The following is a 26297-nucleotide window of genomic DNA, read 5'->3' as shown; positions in this document are numbered from 1 at the left end:
GTGCGAGTCCCTCCGCGTCTTTGGAGGGCCGGAGGGGGCTGCGTGCGGAGTGTGGCTGGCGGCTCGCGGCTCGCGGCTCGCGGCTCGCGGGACGGGCGATGCCCTGTGTGCGCCCTCAGCCCGCGCGCCCCGGGCGGGACACGGCGTCGGGGTGTGTGTGTATGTGTGTGTGTGTGCGCGGTGCCCCCTGGCTGGGCGCCGGGGACCGGTGGGGACGAGTGGGGAGCGTTCAGGAAGAGGGCGGCGGTGGCGGCGGGCACGAGCGCGGGGCTTCCAGCCCGGCCGGCCGCGGAGGAGCGTGTCGGAGGGAGCGGTCGGCGCTCAGCTGCCCCTGGGCGGGCGCACCGCGCGGGATCCCCAAACGGTGCGCCCCCTCTTGTTGGCACGCCCGCCAGCACCCCTGGAAGCCGGAGGCCCGTAATTGATGCCATTCCACCCCTCTCCGTTTACTGCCCACCCCCCCCACCCCCCACCCGTGGTCAAGTTCTGTCGAGTCCGCCTGTGCGGGAATCTGGCGTCCGTGCCCTCTGCGTACCCGCTGCCCGCACCTCCCCCAGGCGGTTCTCAGCATCCCCTGAACAGAGCAGGCGCGCTGCTTTCCGCTCAGATGTCCTTCCTGCAGCATCCCCGGCTTGCCAGCTGCCAGCGCAGCAGTGATCAGAAATCTGCACCTGTAGGCTCACGGCCACATTGATAACTTGGATTCAAAACTCTTTTTTTTCTGCTGTCCCCCTTCCTCCCTTCCCGTGGGGTGGCCAGACCGTGTGAAGCACCTCCTGCACGAGTTACCGTTACCTTCCTAGAGCGTGCTCCTCCTTTCTCTTTGGAGTTGCCTTCCCGCCCCATCTTCTTAAGATGTTAAAAATCTGTCCTTTAAAGTCAGATCAAGTGGCCTCTCCATCTAGAAATAAGTTGTCTTTCCTACCGAATGTCCATTATACTTTTCTGGGCCATTCTTCATGCATTCATTCATTCGGTTAGTACTGCTTTCTATTTTTGAACTAAAATTGTGTACAACTCTTCCCCCAATAGACTGTAAGCAGACCTTCATCATTTCTGCATCCTAGAATGTGTCACATCATGCTTTCCACAAAGGGAGAACTCGGTGAATATGGAATCGATGTGGAGCTGTGGACATTCCAAGCCATGTTTTAGAAACACTGACCCAGCCAAGGCGAATAGGACAGTAGGGAGGAGGAGCTCTGGTAGTCTCCATGTTGGATAGTAAAGGTGAGAAGGTAAACAGCAAGGTTACAATAACTGAGTAGCACACTCCTTAGTAACAGAGTGGATGGTGGGGGGAAAAGGATTAGAAGGAATCAGGGAAGACTGCAGCCCTGTAAGCCTGGGAAATTGGAACTGAGATGGGATAGCCATAGCGTGAGTTGGTTTTATTTATTTAAAGTTTTTTTTAAAGATTTTATTTATTCATTCATGAGAGACACACACACACACACACAGAGGAAGAGACACAGGCAGAGGGAGAAGCAGACTCCATGCAGGGAGCCTGATGTGGGACCCGTCCCGGGTCTCCAGGATCACACCCTGGGCTGAAGGCAGCACTAAACCGCTGAGCCACCCAGGCTGCCCTAAAGATTTATTTATTTGGGCACCTGGGTGGCTCAGTAGTCGAACATTTGCCTTTGGCTCAGGTGGTGATCCTGGAGTCCTGGGATTGAGTCCCTGCATCCCTCTGCCTATGTCTCTGCCTCTCTTGAATAAATAAATAAAATCTTTTAAAAAATTTATTTACTTGGGAGAGAGAAAGTGCAAATGGGGGAGGGGCAGAGAGAGAGAGACAGAGACAGAGAATCCCAAGCCAACTCCGTCAAGCACGGAGCTGACAGCTGGATCCAACAACCCTGAGATCAGGACCTGAGCAGAAACCAAGAGTAGGAGGCTTAAACCACTGAGCCACCCGTGCGCCCCCTAGGGCGAATTGATTTTGAAGCAGAAATGAACTCCATGCTCCAAAAGATCTGTAGAATTTGAAAGGGTATATTAGGAATACAGGACTAAAGCTGGAGAAAAGAGAGGTTATGCCTAAATATGTAAATGTATGAGTCATCCGTGAAGAAACAACAGTTGAAACCATCAGTGTATATGATCTATCCAAAGGAGAAAGTATTTATAGAGAAGAGCAGAAGGCCAAGGCCTACGCCTCAGGAAATACCCATATTTAGGAGGCAGGAATAGGAAATACAAACTTGAAGAGATTAAATACATGGCAGCAGTGTAACACTTGAAAAACTCATAAGACTGCTTCCCCACCTGGTATGAGGAGTCAGGGGGGATAGCTGGAAAAGAGGATGGTTGAAGACCAGTTTGCTGGCTTCCTTATGAGTTTCTTATGGCTTTATTTCCAGGTGATGAGGAATTGCATAGGAAAGAGTTTATTTCTTTAATATCATAAGTACTTAGGAGCTCCTATGCTTCTGAGAGTTTCTGTGAACTCTAGGTATTTGGGTTTTTTGTGGGTTTTTTTTTTTAAGATTTATTTATTTATGATAAACCTAGAGAAAGAGAGAGAGAGAGGCAGAGACACAGGAGGAGGGAGAAGCAGGCTCCATGCCAGGAGCCCGACGTGGGACTCGATCCCGGGACTCCAGGATCGTGCCCCCGGCCAAAGGCAGGCGCCAAACTGCTGAGCCACCCAGGGATCCCCAACTCTAGGTATTTGAACCAATTTTCAAATGAAACTTTCTGCCCATTAGCTTTTTTATATTCTTTTTTTTGTCTTTTTTTTTTTTTTTTTTAAGATTTATTGGGGCACCTGAGTGGCTCAGTTGGTGATGTGTCCAGTTGGTGAAGTGTCTGCCTTTGGCTCAGGTCATGATCTCAGGGTTCTGGGCTACAGTCCCATGTTGGGCTCCCTGCTCAGTGGGGAGTCTGCTTCTCCTTCTTACTACCATGCCCCAGCTTGTGCTTTTTCTCTTGCTATCTCTCTCAAATAAAATCTTTAAAAAAATTATTTTTTAAAAGATTTATTTACCCTCCCTAGAGAAAGAGAGAGAGTGGATGGGTTGGGTGGGGAGACGGAGAGAATCTCAAGCAGACTCCCCACTGAGCACAGAGCCTAATGCAGGGCTACTAGATCCCACCACCAGGATATCACAACCTGAGTTGAAACCAAGAATCAGCTGAATAGTAATGTCCTTGGGCCTGTGGATACGTCTGGAAAAGATTGCCTTGTGTTAGTTGACTTTTTTTCTCTTACTGGTGTTATATCTCAGTGTTTTATCTTCAACCAACTCTGTAAATTAAACTAATTTTACCCATAATTTCAAGGCTCACATCAACCAAGTGATCTAGAGGCAAAACATAGCAACAGACGTCCCGGGCTAATCCTAGAAGCTAAAGACTCCTACTTTCAGCAGCTGTGAGTGACCTTGGATAAAGACCACTTTCAAGATGGTGAAACTGGGGTTCAAGAGGTTATGCAATTGTTTCAAGGGCCCAGCTGGTAAGTGGCAGCAGGGTTTGGATCAAGGCTGTGATATTCACAAAGCCTCGCTCTTCTCCACAGTGGAACACATTTTCCTCTTTCCCTTCCATACTCCACAAATCCTGCCGCACAACACAGACTCCCCACATCTGGGGACTCCGCTCCTGCAGCCTCCCCACCAAAAAATGCAACCAGGACAACATACCTATTGCCTCACATTCCTTGCCGTTTAAAGAATTTCTTGAAGGTGTATCTCACAGGCAGGACCTGCATCTTAGGGCTGGTTCCCAACTGAAAGGAAGGCTGGGTAAGTGAGCTTTTAGTTTCCTTTTGATAGAGACAGGACTCAAGATGGTAAATCCTCTAAACAGAAGAAGGATATTCAAAAGATGCTGGCAGACAAGGAATAGTGAGTTATCCACTGCACTCTGATTTATGACATCCCATTTTGCCTTGTGTTATGGCTCCTAGCACACATAAAATCAATATTGATGTACTGAAAAGGATTATCTGGTTGAATGCTTTTTTACTTTATTTTTTTATTTTTATTATTTTTTAAAGATTTTGTTTTTTTATTTGAGAGACAGATAGAGCGTGAGTAGGGGGAGAGGGGCAAAGGGAGAAGCAAACTCCTGCTGAGCAGGGAGCCCAATGCAGGGACTCCATCCCAGGAACCTGGGATCACGACCTGAGCTGAAGGCAGACGCCTCATTGACTGAGCCACCCAGGTAGGTGCCCCTACTTTTTTTTTTTTTTCTTTAAACTAATGCTGTGGGAGAGGAAATGACTTCTCTAAGATCACAGAATTGGTCAATGGCAGAACTGGAACTAGAACCTTCAGACACACTTCACTGATTTAACCGATGTCTTTTGAAAAACCTCTTAGGTGCCAGGCACTGTTTTAAACCCTGAAAACATCAGGGAATAAGGATGAAAGCTCCTGGCCTCTTCCTCAGCCATGCAGCATTCATCCTGTCCACCATTCCCACGGCCTAAGCTGCTCTCAGGGACGCAGCCTGCAGACAGGGAGACCTGGAGATCATCTGCCCTGAATGTGTGACTGAACCCCACTGAAGCCTTCAGCAAACTTCTGAGAGCCGGCAGGCAGTGTGCAAATCCACTTGTCTTGTGGCCTCCCAGGACCAGCCTCAGATGGAAGCTCCCATGTATATTAAATGTGCCCCCCAGCCATGATATGGAGCAGCCCCCCTCTTCCGTTGGTCCCTCCCTGCCTTCAGTGCTAGGGGGCTGGGGGCGGGGCAGTTTGTGAACCAGTGGTCGTCCTGCAAGTCACCATGTCCCCAGGCGTACTTTCCTTGCCTTGTTCTCTGTTCCACTGATGAAGCTGACACTTGGGCCTCCATTCCCTGGACTTCTCACTCCCAGACCTACAGTGTGCCTGTGCCCCCACTTCCCCCTTGGGTATTCCAGGGTCTTAGGGCCATTGTATCTTTGGTCAGCGCACACCCTGCTCTTCTGGCCTGTGCTCCTGCCGTCATTCCTTGCATCTCCTCCATTTGCAAACTCACCCCCACCCCTGCCACGGAAACTTGCTCAAGTTTCTCAGTTTCAGAACAAAACTGATACCTTGCCCTCTGGCCTGTGTCCTCTGAACACCTCAGATCTGCTGTCCCCACCCAGTGGACCGTTCACCCATGTGAGACTGCACGGCCCCATCTTCTGCCCCCAGACAGGCCGCTGAACCCCTGTCTGGCTCAGACTCAACCCCCACTGGCTGAAACTGCCCTGGCAGAGTTTGACCTGGGGCCAAATGCCTAAGACCTTTGGTGATTTATTCTATATCCATGCAGTGTTTGACGCTGTTGTCTCCTTGCTCCTCCTTTGTTTCTAGGTTTCTCATGATGCTCTTGGCCCCAGGTCACTGTCTCTCCTCTACTCCATCTCCTTGGCCAACTCCTCTGTCTCCTGCTCGTCCCTAAATGTTAGGGTCCAGTGGCCCCGTCTGTACCCTCCTAGTGCCACTCACGCACTCTGTTACTCTATGGCTCCAGCTCTGTGCTGATGACTCAGAGGTGGGTATCTCTAGCCAGCCTTCCTATCTAAGCTCGAGACTCATGAATACCCCTGCCTATTAGAAATTTCTATCTGCTGGTCTGGCCGACATCTCCAGCACATGTCCCCAGGTGCATTCATCTTCCTTTCTGCGCCCATTCATCTGCTCTGTCTCTGTTTTAGAGAATGCGTCCTCCCAGTTACCCACACAGAAGCTGGTGGTCATCCTGGACTCCTCTCCCTCTCTCACCCCACCCACGTCCCGTGGACCCAGCTCCTGCCTATCTCTTCAAACAGAGAGCCTCCTCTTCCCTTCTGCCATGATTCTGACCTTCATCCCTTCCCAGGCAGCCCAGGTGACAGCCTCTAACTGGTCCCCCCAGACACTTCTCCACCCTACTAGTAAGTGTTCTTCTTTGTTATGAAACATACAGAAAAGAATTGATGATAATATAACCAATTCTTGTGAGCCAGTCAGCTCAGAGTAGATTCTTTCTAAAACCCAAGCCTGATTATACCTGTCCCTTGGTGGATCCACCTTTCAGGGGTTCCTAATTACTTCTAGCATACACTCTAGGAATTGCTGCCTTGGCAAGACTTAGTTCTGTCCTACCTGTCCAGCCCCATCTCCTGCCAGTCTCTCTAAGAGAACTAAACACCCGGCCATATCAAACTACTTCAAGTTCCCAAAGACTTTGTGTTGTGTTGTACACATGCTGTTCCTTGTGTTTGCAGTGCCCTCCCTTCTTTGGTCTACTTGGTAAACCTAAGCCTATTATGTCACCTTCGGGTGGCCTTTCAGTGATACACCTCCTCTCTTTCTCTGCCTCCAAGGACAACTGATGACTTCTCCCTGTATATCTCTAAAATATAGAGCCACGTCTGCCTAAATTATAAATTCCTTGAGGGCAAGGCTTTCTCTGTCACATCTTTGGCAATTGACTCTGGTGACCTGATATAATAGTGCTCAGTAAATGTTTACTGATCTGACCCCTACCTTCCTCTTCTGTTTTCTATTTGAGTAATCTTTTCCCACTTACTTTCTCCCCTGATCCATAAACCCAGACTCCTCCTGCCCCACTCTTGTGCACAGCATGTGGGTTCCTCGGACACACCTTTATCCTGGTACTCACCTCACTTGGTAGAACCTACCCATTTTCCCTGCTAGAGTGTGGGTGCTGGGAGCCCCGGGACCCTCTGTGTTAACTCTGCCTCCTGAATACCTAAGCACCAGAGCCAATGCTCAAGGCAAGGAAGGAGACGTTTGTGAACCCACAAGTAAAGGAATGAGGCTTGCTGGCTTCTATCTAAGTCCTCCAACTCCAAAACCGTATGACTTGAGCTTCCGAAAATGGTGACATAATCTGGACGTCTCCTCCCAGCAGATGGTCAGAACAGTTGAAACACCAATTCAAACAGCTGACAGATAGAAAGGTAAACATTTAAGATAGTGGGTAAGAACGAAGGTGAATTCTCCAGCAGGATCGGGAACATTGGCCAAACAGTGTCTCCGTGGGGTCACAGGCACCCCTTCGCACCCGGTGGTGAGCTTCATATGTTCTGTCCAGTGATCCACGTGCCTCAAGAGCTTCTCAGAAAGGTGTTTGACAGCTTTGCTATGACTCAACCCCCACTGGCTAGAAATGAGCTAGAAGGCACATTATTTCTAGGGAGCATTTGGTTTGCTTTCACTTTGGTTTGCTCATTTTTGTGAACTCTAACACAAAGTTTTAGTTATTTAACATTTTATTTCTGTTCAGTTAGAACTCTAGGAAAAAAAACCCTCTACTTTCTTAGGGCTCGTAACCTTGCTTAATTTTCCCCCTCCATAAGCATTTATCCTTATGCAGCACATTTCTAGCCTAAATGTTGGGGGGAATGGACAGAAGTGAAAAAATGCGGAACACAAATCTTAGGATCTAAGCAAAGAGTCAAGCAGATGATAGTCAGGATGTGGCATATGCATTATGTAGAACAGCACAAGGTAATCCTGTGGAGTGCAGGGAAAGGTCATTCCAGCTAGATTACCTAAGGGTAGACAGACTCTAGGGTGAGGAAAAAACTCAGAGCAAAGTGAGCTTAACCAGAATAAATTTAGGGGAAGGTGTGCGTGCTCACATGCACATACCCCATGTATGGATTGCCAGATGTGAGACCCTGTGAGGGATCTGGTTTTGGGTGTGGAGGGTGGAGACTGGCCACTCTAGGTTGAATACTTTTCAGAGAAAGACTCCAAGACTGTTCTGCTTCCCTTCCACTCCCCAAATCACAGAGCTCTTTACTACTCTCTTTCCCAAGACTCCTGAGACTGCTGCATAACGTCACTCCTGTTATATTTGGGATGTGAGTTGTGATCTCTGCTGACTTGGGACAATGCTTGTCTCTCTTTGACTTCAGCATATTCCAATTAGATGTTGTTGACTCTGTTCTCCCTCCTGGCAGGTAAGAGTCTGAGCCCTCCCATGGGTGGGTGGAGAGCTGTTGCTCTATGGGGATCTTGAGCATTTTTAGGTAGAAAGAGCATTGGCTTTCCGTGTAGGCCAGCCAGAGTGCCGTTAGCCAATAATGAGGCTTGGTTTCCTTATTTCTAAAATGAGACGATAATGATTATTATCCTCCACTGCCAAGATTACAAGGATGGAGAAATGTTAGCTGGTCTCTCCTCTCCTTCCCCACTGTTTTCCAAACCAAAGCGAGACATTCTGACTTGGCTGGTTTGAGCAGGGAGAGGTTCTGATGCAAACATTTTGCAATAGCCCTGTGAAAACAGTCATGTCAAAATCATGTCAAAATACTATCGCTGTCAACTGAGCACTGGCTACACGCCGGGAACCATGCTTTCTATCTACATTATCTCATTTATGCTCATGATAACCCACCTTGGTACATAACCCCCTTGTATAAACAAGCCTTGGATATGAGAGACAACTTGCCCAAGGTTACATAAGCAAGCAGAAGTGAGATCTGAATCCACTTTCTCCTCCCAGAGACCTGAAGGACAACACATCTGAGCTGGAGTTTTGAGAAATAGCTATATGACAGGCCAGTTGTGATGGCCCTCTGTGGTTGAGAAATGAGAATCCAGATGTTTGTGGCATTGGCGAAGCAAGCACTATTTGCTTTCACATGAAATATTGCTTGAGCCAGAACGTGGAGTCTGTCGAGTATCAAGGGGCAGCTGAGATTCAATTCATAGTTACTTTTACTGTGGTTTATCTCTGAAGCAGGGATAAAGCAATGCCAGAGACATAGATGAGGCAAGGAGTCCAGGGGGCTTCCTGATGCTTGCCTCTTCTGTATCCCATGGAGATGTGCCCACACATGGTGAGGTGTCCACCAGGTCCAAAGCATATAGAACTGTGTGTACTGCTTATCACCTAGGAACAACCTGTGCCTGCACATAAAGCCAACAGTCTGCTGCTCAGAAGCCCACATCACCTGGGCCTGAGAGCCACATCCCAGGCTGTGAACTTCCACGGTGCTTCCATGGTGCTAGAACGTACCATCTCCCTTTCCCTGCAAGACCTAACAATTTTCCGTTTATGTCTACTGAGGTTCTTTCTGTGGGCAGGCCTGGCCATGACCTACTGCAGACACACAAATACGGTTTCATTCTGTTGTAAAATCTGAAGAATCCAATTTGTATTCTTACCTAGAGGACCACCCCATCTTTAGGTAGAAGTGCAAGAATCTGGGGATGCCTACACCCAAAATCATGTCCAACAAAGAGGCTCGGATAGAGACAGAGAGCAAACCCGTGATTGCTGGGGTTTGGGTGGGAGAGAGGGACAGATTATAAATAACCACGAAGGAGCTTTTGGAGGCCAGGGGCAACAGAAATGTCCTAAACTCAGTTAGTGGTGGTGATGGCTACACAACTCCATAACTTGGCTAAAAATCATGAGCCATTTGTGGACAATGGGTGCATTTTAGGTTATGCAAGTTATACAAGAGAGAGAGGTTGAAAGAGAGAACAAACAGCAGCTCTATCTGCTTGAATAGACAGCAAGCACTTCAGTGAAACCCCAGTATTTTGGACCACAGACCATAGAAGAGAAGATTCTGACCTAGAAAGAGTTAAGGGCAGGAGTAAATCATTAGAATCTTTGTGTCAAACATCCGACCTTGAGTAGTCTGCTTACTAATGTGTCCTCTTGGAAAGATGACAATTGTAATGTATTTTTAAAACAATTTATTTATTTTAGAGAGAGAGCAGGAGAGCATGAACAGGGGAGGGGCAGAGGGAGATGGAGAGGGAGGGTCTCAAGCAGACTCCCCACTGATGTAGAGCCCGATGGGCTCAATCCCATGACCCTGAGATCATGCCCTGAGCCAAAATGAAGATGCGGACGCTTAACTGACTGAGCCACCCAGGCGCCCCAACAATCATAATATTAATAATGCCTCTGGCAGAAATGGCTGGTTCCCTCCCGTCCCCCCCCCCCCCCCCCCCCCCCGCCCTCAGCTCTCTCCTTCCACAGAGAAGGGAGGGTTTTGAGGCCCTGGTCCAGAAGCAAACTGACCTTAGCAGAGTCAGAGATTAATAGCAAGAGCCACAGTTTCTTGCTTCCAGGAATCATTTAAAAGCCATTTGAGTTTTGAAATAAATTCTCCATGGTAAGAGCTGTTGCATCTGAAGAGAAATGTCAGAGTGCGACATTCTAAGTGCCACAATCACTAAAATTTGAGAAGGGTGTCAAAGCAAAAAAAAAAAAAAAAAAAAAAAAAATATATATATATATATATATATATATATATATATCGTTAGTGGCTCTGCCTCCCCAACAGCATCTGTCCATCTCCTTCTGTGTGTCTGTCCAGCTCTCTCCACCTCTACTCACCCCTCCATCCCATGCCTTTGACCTCCACCTGTTCCCCCATCTGGTGCAGATCTGAGAAAAGAGCTGGAGTCTCAGGGTTGGGGAGAAGCACTGGCCAGTGCACGCTGGAGAGCTGGGGCTACAGAAGGAGTGCATCAGCATCCCCTACATGAGCCTCCTCTACCCACCCCCGACCCCCTAATCCCCATGATCTTAATTATGCACACCTGTGGCATGATCCAGAGCCCAGGCCTCAGCTGAAAATATCCAGAAATCAGAGTTGCTTTGTTACTGAGAACTGGCTTATGCCAACCAAGCTTGTATGATCACACTAGCATGCCGATTTCTCAGTAAACCAAATGTCAGTTTATTGTTTTTTTAAGATTTTGTTTATTTATTCATGAGAGACACACACACACACACACAGAGAAACATAGGCAGAAAGAGAAGCAGGCTCCCTTTGGGGAGCCTGATGCAGGACTCCATACCAGGACCCTGGCTGGGATTACCACCTGAGCCAACGGCAGATGCTCAACCACTGAGCCACCCAGGTGTCCCCAGATGTCAGTTTATTAATTTACAATGAGAAATACATCTTCTTTCTGAATGGACCACTTCTTTCCCGTTGATTACTTAGAGCACCTGGTGCTTTTTCCTGGTGTCCGGGGATCTGAGTGCAGCTAGAGGGCCATGGGTGGTGGCCATCCACCTCTGCATCCCTGGAACACAGCTGGTACTTGATAAATATTTGCCAAACTGAGCTGAACTTTGCCAGGGGTAAGAGTTGTTCATCTTTAGCCATTTTTGGTCAAACAGGAGCTGGACCTGTTTTATTTAACTATTTTTCTGAGTCCAGTCCAGTTTGTAACCCATGAGGATCCTTGCCAATGCTGTATGGCCAGATTTACGAAGTGGCCGTTTGTTCGGGTTTGTCCTTCCACACAGCTGACTTCATTATAAAGCAAATTCATCTCAGAGGACTTACCTAGCCAGATAGCACTCTACTTCCCTCTGTGTTTTCTCTTTTCCTTTAAGTTGGAAATGAATACTGTGAAAGGAGTAGGTAATAATAGCACAGACGGCTATGAACTGTGCACTGCCCATCCCTGAAATAGATTCTTCTGTAAAAGAACAACAGTGTTGTCATTTACTGAGTTGGATGGAAAGCAGAGTTCGGAACTGAAGGCATAAAAAGACTTATGAGTCACTGGAGTCCAATTTAGCCTTGGTAGTAGTGTGAGGCCTATTATTAGGTCCATTTTCAGGGAAAACTATTGTTAGGGAAGGAAGAGTCCTGTCCATTTGTCAGAGCTCTTCTCGGGCCCTAAAACAGTTCTCCTCTCTGCCCCCCTCTCCCCTGTCAAATCCCCTGCGGATCTAGACCCCCAGAAAGGTCCCTAAGCCCTCCTGACAGCTCTGTCCACCACTCCTGCCACCTCCCCACCCCCCCGCCGGGCGAAGTGGGAAGGGTTTCTGGTGTGGGGTCTTGCTCAGAGCTCTGGGCTGCTGGAACATTCACTACTCTCTCCGCAGCCTGGGGCTCTATCCTTGACCTCCATTCATCCTCCAAGCCCTTCACAGGAATTGTGTCTATTCCTGTGGCTTCCACTACCACTTCTATGCCGGAGCCTTTGCCCGTCCAGTTATGGTGTGGGGCCCTGATGTGTGGGCTGGACATGAGTGCTCTCCCTCGAATTGCAAGTGCTATGCCCTTCTGCTGCAGGCTCCGTCCAACCCAGCAAACACTTATCTTGTATGCTCCCACACTTCTTCTGTAGTTCCTGAGGATACAGAGTTCTATTCTATTTAAATAAATGTGCAGGGTTTAATTTGTAGGGTTTTTAGTTTTATTTCACTATCCAGTGACTGTTGGAGTCCTGTTCACTGTCAGCATCTTTTCTCCTCTTCCTACCCCTGTGTTCTCCCTGAGAGGATTCATTAGTATGGTTTCTGTTTCACAGAGATAATTTTCAAATATACATATCTGGTTCCAACTGTATTACCTGTTTCATTTGGTGTATGAACTTAGACATTTCTCTGTCTCCTTAAAATAAACAGCTGTTAAGGCTTTGGTTCCTGCATCTTTATAAAGCAGAAGTGGATGCAGAGATAATTTAGTAAGTTATGGTGTATCAATGCAATGCATTTTTTTAAAAGATTTTATTTATTTATACATGAGAGACACACAGAGAGAGGCAGAGACAGACAGAGGGAGAAGGAGTCTCCCTGCAGGGAGCCCAGTGTGGGACTTGATCCTAGGATCCTGGGATCACGCTGTGAGCTGAAGGCAGATGTTCAACCACTGAGCCACTCAGGTCCCCCAATCCTGTTGAATGTTTTAATGATAAAAAAATAAAATTTAAATTAAAATCTATGTTGAATTTATTGAAAATATCCAGAATAAGTAAATTTGTAGAAACAGAAAGCAGATTAGTAGTAGCCAGGGGCTAAGAGTAAGAGGGAATAGGGGGAGTAACTGTTTAATAGGCTTTGGAGTTTCCTTTCAGGGTGATAGAAATATCCTGAAACTGGATGGTGGTGATAGTCACACAAGATTGTGAATGTACAAAATGCCACTGGGTTGTACGCTTCATTTTTTATTGAGGTATAATTGACATAATGCACTCTTGAAAGTAGTTAGGATGGTGAATTTTGTGTTATATGAATTTTACCATAATTATACATATATAATTTTACATATTATACATGATTGTATTTTGGAGTGAGTAAATGAGTGAATGAATAAAATGCCTATTTTATTTACAGACTTACATTAGATGGCCTCTCTGCATAATGAGATGTCTCCACTTTGTAGAGTTCTTTTTTTTAATTAAAAACTTTTTTAAGTCGTCTCTACTTGTAAGGCTCAAACTCATGACCTCAAGATTAGGAGTCTCAAGCTCTACCAACTGAACCAGCCAGGTGCCCCTGCTTTGTTTTAATGGGAAATTCCAAACACACACAATAGTAGAACAGTGTAGTGAGCCCCACTTACCTCTCAGCTTCAAAAATTAGCAATTCATGTCCAATCCAACTCCACTTATACACTGATCCTCTTCTCCTCTATACCTACTAGATTACTTTGAAGCAAAATATAGCTCCTGCAGTGTGGATCTCTAATAGCTAAGGACTCTATTTTAAAAATGTATTTATAATGCATTATTATCTCTAAAAAATTGGGTCATTCCTTAATATCATCAAAGGGCAGTATTCAAATACCCCAGATTGCCTCAGAGATGGCCTTTTTAGAGTTGGATTCATTGCTTTGTGGTTTTAGAGAGACCAAACTGCTTTTCCCAGAACTGACCTGGTAAGTTCATTCTCAGCCATAATGAAATCTTAAGGAAGTTAAAGTTTCTTATCTGAGGATGGCTAAAGTTGGACAGGATGCTCTTATTTTTTTAAAAGATTTTATTTATTTATTTATTCATGAGAGACACACACACACAGGGAGAGAGAGAGACAGAGAGACAGAGAGACAGAGACACAGCCAGAGGGAGAAGCAGCAGGCTCCATGCAGGGACCCCGATGCGGGACTCGATCCCGGGACCCCAGGATCACGCCCAGGGCCAAAGGCAGTTGCTAAACCACTGAGCACCCAGGGATCCCCGACAGGATGCTCTTAAAGTTCCACTTCTGCTCAGATGTTTTCTGAGGAACCCCTTTGCCTGCTGTGGCCCATGTTGCTGTATGGTGATGGATGTCAATCCTGAAATGCCAGTGAAATGATTGAAATCCTAATTTGAGAGGCCACAGTTTATCACTGGAACTCACCAGCAAGAGCGTCCCCATTCTCCCTCTTGGTTATTAGCAGAGTAGCCATGCCTCTTTGTCCAACGGGGGCATGTTCCGAGCCCCCCTGTGAATGTCTAGAACTACACAGAGCACCCAACCCCATGCATACAATGTTTTTTCCAGCACATGCATACCTGTGATCATGCACACCTGTGATCATGTATACCTGTGATCATGCATATCTATGATCATACCTATCTATGTATAAGTTAGACACAGCAGGAGATTAACAATAGCTCAGTAAAATAGAAGAATTATGACAATGTACTATAACAAAAGTTACATGAGTAACTGTCCTTCTGTCAAAATACCTTATTGTGATATTTCTTCTTTCTGCAAGGATGTGAGATGGTGAAGTGCCTACGGGAGGAGATGACATGAGGTGGGTGACATGGGCATGTGTCTGTGACCTCCTGTTAAGCTGCTGGTGACCTGGGGATGTGTCAGGAGGAGGATCATCTGCCTCTGGACCTCGAGTTGACCACAGATAACTGAAACCCCAGAAAGTGAATTGTGGGAGGGTGGGGGGGAAAGTACTGTATCTTAACCTCTCCTCATCTTTGCTTACCATGGTTCTGCATGACCATCTTCCTGACTCTGGGGCCTCCTCAGTGGCACTCGCTGACCCAAGTTGCCCACCAAGGTTGACTTGTTCTTTCCTGTTCCTCGTTCTGCACGTTTTAGTGGCCCTTCCCTTCATCCTGGGCCTGTGGCCCTGGCCAGCACCTCCGTATTGCTTCCAGATGCTCTGAGTTTTAGCACGACAGCCCTCTTGGATTCATTTTCACCCCCTCACTTACCCCTCAATTCTACTCTTCTCCCACATGTGTGGTGCCTTCCAAAGTGACTGCTAGCTTATCTGCGGGACCATCAAGCCCAGCAATGCGTGGAAGACCTCCTCCTTCAGGAGACAACACCTCTATAGCTGGATGGCAATGGCTCAGGGCATGGCTTTGTCTGTTCCTCCCCACCGCATTCTCCAGATGACAAAGCTGAGGCATCAGAGGTCAGATAACACTCCTGAGCCTAATAAGTGGGGGAGCCCAGGTAAGAATCCAGATAGCCTGCTTACTTATCTACCATTCTCTGTTGCTTAAATCTAAAAAGTGATTTTTGTGGTTACAGAAGAGGGTACATCAGAGGGAGGAGGTGTTCATCTGAGAGCAAACACAGTAGCAACTGCTTATTTCTTATACGTCAAGTTGGCTCTGGGCGATAGTATCCTTTGTTTCAGCATTTCCCAAAACATGTCCTCTGGAAAACTTAAGGTTTTGTTGTTAATAAATTAATTCAATTTAGAAAAGATAGTACATCGCATTCACTTCTTGGAGTTTCCTATCTATACTGACATAGTACTGGTGTTAGAGAGAGACAGAGGGAGAAGCCAGTAAAGAAACCTATTTCCCTGAGTTTTGTCCAAACCTATGGAGGACAGAGACTTTTCCCTTTGCTTAACACCTGTTGACATACCACGGAAACACTGCTTTATGTAAACTTTCTGGAGTGAAGATAAACACGGAGCTGTTTCAGAAATTTTGTTGTCATTTCTCTAATTTGTTTGAAAACAAAGCCTTCCTGGCATTATTAAAAGGAAGACACTCCTGAATTTCCAGCTTGCTTTGCCATAACCCACTCTGACCCATTGTACCCTGGAATGGTTGTGGGAGAGGGCGGTCATGTTTCTGTGGTGCTCAGAGGTGTGGGGGCCCCACTGGAACAACCTGAATGCAGATCAGTCTCCCGGGCCATTCAGTTGGCTTGTATCAGAAGGGCCCCAGAGTGAAATTTCAGCTGTGATGATATGGTTGGTGTCCAGTGTCTCCTCCTGTAAACAGTGACCTCAGATTTGGTAGCTATAAGCTTCCAGACTTATTTCCATGTAACGACCCAGCTGGATCTAAAGGTAGGGTATGATGTCACCAACTATCTGTAGTCATTCCCTAATTAATACCTGGCCATGACTACCTGGCTCTTTTGTTCTAAATTAAGACTATATCTCATTGTCATCCCTCAACTACGGGGAGCCAAGCCAGGGGATAGGGCTGCCAGAATTTGGGTTCATCCAGGGCCTTCGGCACAGAGGAAGAATGAGAGGCAACGTATGGGCCCTGAGGGCAGGATGGCGGATGAGGAAGGGCCAAGTGTGCGGGAGGCAGCAGGCCTGAGGGAGTCTTGGGGCCCAGGAGGCTGGGGAGGGTTTGGGAAAGTAGCCCACAGGTCTGAGTCACTCTTGGGAACATAAAGTAAGTCGGCCTGTGAGCCTTTATCTTCAAAACCCTAGGCGGCTAGGTTGGCCCCACCTTGCTGATGGAACGTTCTAGTTCATTCTTTCCCAAATTTGTCTTTCATAAGAATCACTCCAGGTGCTTATTAATATGCAGAATCCCATACCCCACCCCAGAATATACTGATTCCATCTGTTTAATGAATGCTCTCAGAGATCTGTGTGATGAGCCAAGTTTGGGGAAATATTCCTCTAGTTGTTCAAGGGATCTTACTCAGGAGTAATGGGCTTGGTCCATTCCTCCAAGTGCTTTTGTGTGTTGTCAGCTCCAGTTGTTTGGCTGGAGTTGGAACTCTCACAGAAGAGAGGACAGGGCTTCATCCTCCTCATCCTCGTCTTCTTCCAGGGTCTTAGACACCTAGCCCCTCTGGCCAGGGCCAGCTGATAGCCAGATATCAGGCCCCATCTAGAATAAGTTTCTGTTTTCTCTCTCTTTGGGGGTCAGTCTTCTCCCTCTTGTTTTATTTATTTATTTATTTATTTGTTTGTTTATTTTTTATATATTTTTAAAGATTTTATTTATTTATTCATGAGAGACACAGAGAGAGGCAGAGACATAGGCAGAGGGAGAAGCAGGCTCCCTGTGGGGAGCCTGATGCAGGACTCCATCCCAGGACCCCATCCCAGGACCCCAGGATCACACCCTGAGCCAAAGGCAGACACTCAACCACTGAGCCACCCAGGTGTCCCCTCCCCTTTGGTTTAATAAGAAGTAATTTTAGAAGAGGTGATTTGATGAGCTATTGGTGCCTGTTTGGTATCTTTTTTATTACATGTCTTGTCTGCTTTAGATAGTCAAGAGTATTTATAGGGCACATATTATGTGTAGAACAAGGAATAAAGAATAGGTTAAACATGTCCCTTTTCTCTGGGCATTAAAAGATTTGTTTGGATTTGGAATAATGAAAAAGTTCTGGAGATGGCATGACACTTGAATGTACTTAATTTCATGGAAACTGTACACTTAAAAATGATTAAAATGATAAATTTCATCTTACATATATTTTGCCACAATTAGGAAACAAACCAAAACCAACTTGTTTAGGAGGCGATATACCCAAGTAACCACCAAAGAGGACATTTCCAAAGTGATACACCAGCAAATGTAAAGAAGCGTGTGAATTTAGAGAGATCCTTGAGTAAAGAAAACCAAACACTCAGGCAGCTTCTGTGTTGGTTTTGAAGGAGGTGAGATTGGGGGATGTTTGCAAGTGAAAGAGGTCACACAGAAAAAAGCAGAATTTCTATAAGGGAGGCTTGTCAAGGAGGCAGCCAGCACCCTAACCACTAGTCTGGGGCCGGGAAGTGTTTGCTGAGTGAATGAGAGGATAATGGATGGCAGAGGAAACCATGGCAGGGAGGTCTCCTTGGCTGGGTGGCCTCTTGCTTCAAGGGAGTAGAGAGGTATTATCTTGATTTTTTATTTTCTAAAAAAATAAAGATAAAAATAAAATAAAGGGACTTTCTGCTATCTGGGATTGTAATGCTGATGTTAGGAGAAAGGAATTGGAGACCCCCGCCCCCCATCACCCCACTCCTAGGGGTGAGTTGTCCGAGAGATGGTTAGAAATGGCCAGAAAAGGTGAACTCATTTCTGGACCAACCCACCTGATCATGCATCTCTGCTCAGCATGGAAAAGAGCTTGGAGCAGAAGCCAGCTCTTGCTGGGAGCCCAGCACAGACAAGGGCTTTGTGAAACTCACAGAGCCAAACCCCACTGGGCAGCAACGTGAGACAGGAGGTTTTTAGGAAAGCTGTGACTTATCACAAGGACCCTGGATTTGCAGGGGGACCTCACTTAGAACAATTGGTGGATGAGCTGAGCTTTATTAGAGGCAACAGCCCCCCAGATGGGACTGGGGTAGGGACTAGGAGTGGGGCTGTGTGTCTGATCAGCTACCCATGCCAGCCGAGCCATCTGTGGCTAGTCTGGTATGTAGTAGGTGTTCAGTGACTGTTTGCTACTGATATGAATTGAAAACCCACTCGTTTCTATTTTGTAGGATTTGCTTTTTATTTGTTTTCATTTTCTAGTAAAGAGTTGTTTCTCTCTCTCTCTCTCTCTGTCTCTCTCTCTCTCTCTCTCTCTCTGTCTCATCTAAGGTATTTGATTCAGCTAAATCAAGCCCATGGGGCTTGACCCACATCTAGAACAGCTGGCCCCTGGGTGCTGAGGGCCACTCTTTCATTGTCCAGGCTGCCCTCCCTGCCCTGTTGATTCTATGTCCTCCATAGCCCCACCTCTGCTCCATCGGCGCCAGTCTGCTCCTCCTGGAGTCCTGTCTCGGGGATGGCCCCAAGTCCCCCTTCTGTGTCCCATCCCCACAGTCTCTGAGCTTACTGAACATCTTTCACTCGTCCCTGGTATCTAGCATTTCAGCAAGTCCAAGATCACACCCACCATCTCTCCTCTCTGCTCTGTGGCTGCCCTCCTTCCGGGCTTCCATGTACCCTGGAGAGGCATCACCATCTACACCATGTCTCTAGTTAGAAACCTTCTTAACCATCCTCAATTGAGTTTGCCTCAGACATGGCTCTGGAGCCTCACCTCACCTGTCTGAGCCTGCCCCATTCGAGCTATTCTAGATGTGCAAACGGGTGCCTCTCGGTTCTGGGGCTGCTGCCAGTCAGAGACAACTAACCATGTGAGCCCAGCCTCTCCGGAGAGAGCTGGTGAGCTTTTGGATGAATTCCTTCCACCCCATATTAGAGGAGGCACCATACCTCCTCACCCCACCATTTCCTTGGGTTTCTTAGTTCCTCTCTGGAGCCCTAAGTCTCAAGAAAGCCCAAGCAACAAGCTAGGGTGTGTTCTTTTCTGTCCCTTCCTGTGCCCAAAGTCCTGGGGCTCCGTGCCTTGCCGTACTGCTCTTTTGGCATCACGAGCCTTAGAGCAGTGGTTCATAACCTTGGCTGCACATAGGGATCACCTGGGGAGTTTACAGGATTGCTGATGCTCGGGCACCACCCAGGCCAATTAAGTTGTCCTCTCTGTAGGTGGAGTGCTGGCACTGGCATTTTGTCAAGGCTCTCTAGGTGATTTTGATCTTCAGCCAAGGTTGGGAACGGCTGGTTTACAGCATGTTTTTCTACTCTTTCTGTCTTGGGGTCTCAGAATTGTGCATTCTCCAGCTCCCCAGGCTGGGTCTTTCAAGTTCTTCTCCAGGAGTAGCTTAATTGGAATGGTTCGATCATATCTTTGATTTTCATCTAACAATTCATCCATCTACTCTGTGCCGGGCACTGGGAAACAAATATAATTGTGTGTGTTCATGGGGGGGCATCTATTATCTTTGGCCACTCCCCCCACATCTGTTTAGTTTGATCGTCCCAACTCTTGATTTTCCTATGGCTGTCTCCTCCAGTCCTGACCCCAGTCCATGATCCTATGTGAGGAGCTGCCTCCACACCTCACTTGGGGCTGCATGTGACCCCTAACTAAGCCTGTCAGGGCACATCATCCCTTTGGCCACAGGTATGCGCTCAGGGATGAGCTCGAGCCCCCAGGCAGGGCACTCAGACTAAGTACAGCTCAATTCTGGGACTGTGGCTTAAATCATTGGGGAATTTACTTATTTCTTGGTACATATGAATGTGGGACCAGAGCTGGGAAGAGAGGCTACCTAAGAACAGAGCCTAGACAGAGCCAAAAGACCAAGGGAGGGACCAAGGGGTCCTCCTTGTGGTGCCTGCCCCCAAAGATCACTGTCTTACAGGGAGACTCACCTGCTGAATCATCCCAAAGGCACAAGAAAGGTGATAGGGTGCTAGCTCAGGGCAACCTGAGGTGCTTGCAGTTAGTTAGGCTGCCCATCTAGTCATTTCCAGTTTTGCCTGTCGTAGCTGAACATCATAGCTGAACGTTACTGAGAGATGGCCAGGGAGGTCCAGCCTCTCTTCTGGTTTGTTGGATTGTTGACAGACCCCTCTGCCCAGAAGCCACAAGAACTCCCTGTCCTCCCTTATTTCAGGCTCCCATCCCTTACTGGAGGCTAATCAAGCCACCTCCTCTCCCTTCCCAGCCTTGGCTGAAACCTATCCTAACAAAACTCAGCCCGCAGTCTCTACCTCTCTAGGCCACTCTCCCTACTGGTGCCAGAGGATCTAAGATACTAATCTGATCATGCTTCAAAACTTGTACTTACTCCCTGTGGCCCTCAGAGTCAGGTCCACACTTCTTAACATGCCCCAAGATCTTTTGGTGTGGTCCTACCTTACCTCTCAGGCCTGGCCACTTCCTACGACACAGTATTGAGCCAACCACATGGACATATCCCCATGGTCCCATATCCATCTGGTGTCATCTTAAAGAGATGGCCCCTCATCTTCTCTGACCCTCAGATGACCTGCAGAGAAATCCTGATGCTATGGAGAGTTTGGGACAGAGTTTGCCAAGTGTTACCATGAGCTGTTTCATACAGTTTCAGATTCCTCATGCTGACTCTACTAAATGTTAATATGTTGACTATATAAACAGGATTTAACAGTCTTCATTTAGTTATAGTAAAGAATGAAAATTTCACCCCAGTTCCATCATGAGAGCCAGTAATAATAATAGTATTTATCATGTACTAAGAAAGTACTATTCCGGGCAGCCTGGGTGGCTCAGCGATTTAGCACTGCCTTCGGCCCAGGGCGTGATCCTGGAGACCCGGGATTGAGTACCACGTCGGGCTCCCTTCATGGAGCCTGCTTCTCCCTCTGTCTGTGTCTCTGCCTCTCTCTCTCTGTCTCTCTGTCTCTCAAGAATAAATAAATAAAATCTTAAAAAAAAAAAAAAGAAAAAGTACTATTCCGGGGACTGAGCTAAGCACTTTCCATGTATCATCTCATTTAAGCTTTCAAAAGACTTGATTGTGAGGATCACAGGGAGCAAGCTCATGTTCTAGTGAGGTCTCCTCTCTCGACAGGTGAGCAAACAGAGAGGTTGGAAAGCTTGCCCACCATCACCGAGATGGTCCATGGCACAGCAGCTTACAGCCCAGCTCTCTCTGTCTCTAGCCTTGATGCTCCATATTCCTTCTGCTTGCTGTGCCGGGAGCTAGAACTTTCATGTTCTGAGCATCCAGGCCTTGTCCACGCGCAGAAATTGTTTTAGCTAACCAGAGTCCTGACGCCATGAGAATGGCAACCTGGATTTACTGTCCGAACTTAACTTTATATCAAAACACACACCTGGTCCCTCACCTAGTCCTGTGGAGTCTACCTCTGAACACATGTCTGCTCCGTAGTCCACTTTCCTTCAGCTCCACCCTTGTCTTCTGTCTGGACTTCTGCTGAGCCTCTTAAACAGTTTTTACTCCTACCCCCTTCTTATCTCTCCTCCCAGTAACCAGAGTGATCTTTAAAAAAGACAAACCAGGCTCATGGTCCATTGACAGATGAATGGATAAAGAAGATGTGGCATATTTATACACCAGAATACTACTCAGCCATCAAAAAATGAAATCTTGCCATTTGCAATGATGTGGATGGAACTAAAGGGTATTATGCTAAGTAAAATAAGTCAATCAGAGAAAGACAAGTATCATATGTTCTCACTTATGTGGAATTTAAGAAACAAAACAGTGGAACATAGGGGAAGAGAGGAAAAAATAAAACAAGATGAAATCAGAGAGGAAGACAAACCATAAGAGACTCCTAATCATAGGAAACAAACTGAAGGTTGCTGGAAGGGAGAGGAGTGGGGGGATGGGGTCACTGGGGGATGGACATTAAGGAGGGCATGTGATGTGATGAACACTGGGTGTTACATTCAACTGATGAATCACTGAACTCTGCCTCTGAAACCAATAATACATTATATATTAATCATTAAATGTAAATTTTAAAAAGACATTTAATTAATCATAAAAAAAAAAGGTAAAAAGGTAAACCAGATCCTAGCATTCCCCACCTGCCAGTGCACTTGAACAAATCCCAATCCTTAGCCAGACCTGGGGCCCCTGGATTCCCCCCTTCTCATCTCGTGCCTCATGAAACTCACCACATTTGAACCATCCTGACCTTCCAGTTCTTCTGACCTTCCCACTTCTCCCTCATGGCAGTGTCTCTGACATCCCCTCTGCCCAGGACCTCTTTCTTCTGCACCATCCCTGGCCAGGGCCTCTTTAGAGGCCATTCCTGCCCACCTTTCTCAACCTAAATTAGGACTCTTTCATTCACATACATCACAGTTTATGTATTGTGTGATTATTTGATTAACAGTTTCCACCCAACATTATAATTCTGTGCTGGAAGGATTGTGTCTTTTTTGCTGAGCACTTTATCTCTCATGCCCAGCACAGCATCAGACACATAATAGGTGATCGATATTTGCCAAAAGAATAAATATTTTTCTATGTCACTACGTAGTCTTCACAAATATAACCTAGTAGCTGCACAACACCTGATAGTTATTCATTGCATTATGGCTTTAAAGAGGCATTTGTTTCATACGTCAAGGACTGATCTTGTATGGTCAGAAGAAAAAAGGTGGTTGAAGTCCCTGGATCAGCAGTATCAGAAATATGAACACACTAATAGTAATACCATACATGTACATGTTAAGCCTCATCTTGCTGTTGAGAAAAAAAATAGAGATTACAGGTTTTGAAATCAATGTAGTGGGTTGTGAGCAGCACTGCTTTTAAAAATAGAACAGAAGGGAAAATGTTGAATGCTTTGCAGGTGAGAGGAAAAGAATTGTTCTGTATAACTTTTATATATATATATATATATATATATATATATATATATATATATATATAACTTTTGTTTCCATTTTATATAGATAGGTATCTGCAGAGCAAGTTGAAGCAGGACCTGGGTTGTGGTGTCAGATGTATTTCTCACTGCAAGTTGCAGCTGCGTTGAAAAGCACGGATACTAACCCATGGCTTACTCTGGGAGTCGTGCACACCATTTCAGGCCCCAGGTATCACCAGATCAGTTACTTGTTCAGAGCTCTGCAAGCTCACCTTCCTAACATGGCCAATGGTGAGATGGAGTGCAGAATTTGGTTTATAGGAGACACTCAGGGTACCTTTCTTTTTCAATAAACTTCTTATTTCAGACCAATTTTAGATTTGCAGAAAAGTGCCAAAGATACTGCCCAGAGCTCTCACATACCCCTCACCAAGCATCCCCCATTGTCAGCGTCTGATGTTACCACAGGACACCACACAAGAAGCCGGTACTAGTGCATTGCTAGTAACTGAACCCCAGACTTTATTTGGACCTCAACGGGTTTTCCTTTTTCTCTTCCAGGACTGAGTCCAGGATTTCATGTGCACTCAGTCATCATATCTCCTGGGTCTCCTCTGGTCTGTGACAATTTCTTGGTCTTTCTTTTTCGTGAACTTGGTGGAGGAGTACTGGTCAGGTATTTTGTAGAATGTTCCTGAATGTGGATTTGTCTGGTGTGTTTCTCGTGATTCGACTGGGGTTATGGGGTTGGGGGAAGAAAACATCACACAGGTCAAGTTCACGGCTCATCACACCGTATCAGAGGTGCGTGGCACCAACATGGCTCATCACTGGTGATGTTAACCTGATTGGTCAGTGCAGGGTCTGCCAGGTTCCTCCACTGTGGAGTTGTCATTTTTTCCTGTCCATACTCTATTCTTTTTTTTTTTTAGATTTATTTATTTATTTATTTATTCATAGACACAGAGGGAGAGAGGCAGAGACACAGGGAGAGGGAGACGCAGGCTCCATGCAGGGAGCCCGATGTGGGACTCGATCCTGGGTCTCCAGGATCACACCCCAGGCTGCAGGCAGCGCCAAGCCGCTGCGCCACCGGGGCTGCCCCCATACTCTATTCTTTAGAAGCAAATCACTAGGACCCTGAGACCTCCTCTCAAGGCAGTGGGGGAGTGGGGGCGTGTCACACTCTACCTCCTGGGTTGGGGAGCAACTACACATCTTATTTGGAATTCTTCGGTTGGGAAGATTTGCCTCTTCTCCACTTACTTAATACCTAAAGTACGGACTGATGTGTATTTACTTCTTTTTTTTACAATAAATTTATTTTTTATTGGTGTTCAATTTGCCAACATGCAGAATAACACCCAGTGCTCATCCCGTCAAGTGCCCCCCTCAGTGCCCGTCACCCATTCACCTCCACCCCCCGCCCTCCTCCCCTTCCCCCACCCCTAGTTCGTTTCCCAGAGTTAGAGGAGTCTTTATGTTCTGTCTCCCTTTCTGATATTTTCCACACATTTCTTCTCCCTTCCCTTATATTCCCTTTCACTATTATTTATATTCCCCAAATGAATGAGAACATATATGTTTGTCTTTCTCCGATTGACTTATTTCACTCAGCATAATACCCTCCAGTTCCATCCATGTTGAAGCAAATGGTTGGTATTTGTCATTTCTAATGGCTGAGTAATATTTCTTATGTTGCATCATGATCCTAATCAGTGTCATTTATCTCATTGCTCAAACTTCTCCAGCTTTGGCCATCAGGAGCTCCTGCAGTGAGCGCCTGTGTCCCCATCCTTTTGTTTTTTTCGGGCACTTTCTTACTTTCTGGGAACACCAACATGCTTTAGTTCATCCCCCTGCACCTCCGGAGAGGCAGCATCCAATCTGGGCCTTGAGTTGGGGTTGGAAGAGGAAGGAAGCCCCTCTCCACAGCTCCCCCAAAGCTGATGGAAAGGAGGGGAATCTGTTTCCAAATCTTGTCTGGCCCATGCTTTTCCTTTTCTTTCCCTTCACCCTGTAGGGAGGGCCTTTGTCCAGAGGGACAGCCACTTTACTCACGGAATGTCGAGCCTTACGTGGGCTCATACCTCCAGCATCGCTTTGCTTCCCACATACTGTGGGAAGCAGCCCAAGTGATTCACCAGCTCCACCTGTCTCGCCTCACTGCTTCCTCCCAAGGTAAATGGGTGTGCCTTCCCACCAGTGGAACAGAAATAAATTCTTGTTCAGGATTTGGGAGACTGCTTGGCCGTGCTGCACCGTGAATCTGTCTGATACCCCCACTCCAGCTGAGCTGACTGCTGCCTTGGACACTGCTGAGGACAACCCCCACCCCCACCCCTGGTCTTTGGAATTCAGTTTATGATAGATAGGTTTCCTCCAGCACCAAGCACCAGCCCTGCCTCTGAACAGACTCATTTGTGCTTACAGACCCTGGCCAATTTTGTGTGTCTGTGGCCTGGCTTCTGCTAGTTCATTCATTCAACAGGTATTTATGGAGGGCTTTAGGCACAGTTTCAGGCACTGGAGATACAATGATGAGCGAAAATATAGGGCTTCACAGAGTTTGCAGATGTGCCTGGGAGACATATTAAACTAATAATTTTGCAAATATATATTGCAAACAATAAGTGTGATGAAGTATGGGAGCTCTCAGTTTGTCTAGGGCATTAAGTAAAGGTTCCACAAGGAAGTGATGGTTTAGCTGAGATCTGAAGAATGAGTAGGAATTGACTAGGGGTGATACAGATAGGAGAGGAGAAAATCTTCCCAGAGGGAGAGACTCACATGTGCAAAGGTCCTGGGGCTGATAGGAGGATGGTCAGTTGGCTAAGGGCAGGAAGAGAAGGAGAGAGAAAAGGCCAGAGAAGGCAGTGGAAGAGTGATGGGGTAGGGTCTTGAGGCATGTTTAGTATGTTGGTCTTTATCCTAAGGATGGTGGGAAGGAAGCCACTGAAGGATTTTAAGAAGAGTGGCATGGTCAGGTTTGTAATTGAGAGAATTACCACAGTGTGAAGTACAGGGGGTGGGTGCTCCTCCCCACCCCAGGAGACCTTGCTGGTTAATAGATAAACCTATGGTCTCAGAAGAGAGGACAGTAGGTTCAAGATGGTGGCCCTACTTCGTATGCTTGTTCCTTTACTTCTTCTTTCTTCTTTCTTCTTTCTTCTTTCTTCTTCTTTTTTAAATGTCCTGAAGTGGCAGGTTTATGTGGGCAGTGTGTTCTCAGCAGAAGATGATCTGGTTGGT

At 46.7% G+C, this 26297-nt stretch overlaps 1 long non-coding RNA gene across 3 annotated transcripts; it reads left to right on the top strand.

Moving 5' to 3' along the window:
- The first annotated feature begins 491 nt into the window (after window positions 1–491).
- Window positions 492–26297, top strand: LOC119871214. Of its 3 annotated transcripts, XR_005357095.1 has the most exons (7): window positions 492–1230; window positions 3289–3752; window positions 4332–6892; window positions 14414–14455; window positions 14918–15120; window positions 23131–23721; window positions 25069–26297. It is a non-coding gene; the product is annotated as an uncharacterized LOC119871214 (long non-coding RNA). The 3 variants fall into 3 exon arrangements; XR_005357094.1 differs by lacking the exons at window positions 23131–23721; window positions 25069–26297 and adding an exon at window positions 15199–15584; XR_005357093.1 differs by lacking the exons at window positions 23131–23721; window positions 25069–26297 and having other exon boundaries at window positions 14918–15584.

Source organism: Canis lupus, chromosome 3 (assembly GCF_011100685.1).
Source record: "Canis lupus familiaris isolate Mischka breed German Shepherd chromosome 3, alternate assembly UU_Cfam_GSD_1.0, whole genome shotgun sequence".
Lineage (NCBI taxonomy): Eukaryota > Metazoa > Chordata > Mammalia > Carnivora > Canidae > Canis > Canis lupus.
Note: the sequence above shows the minus strand (reverse complement) of the source record. Positions and strands in the feature narration are given on the sequence as shown.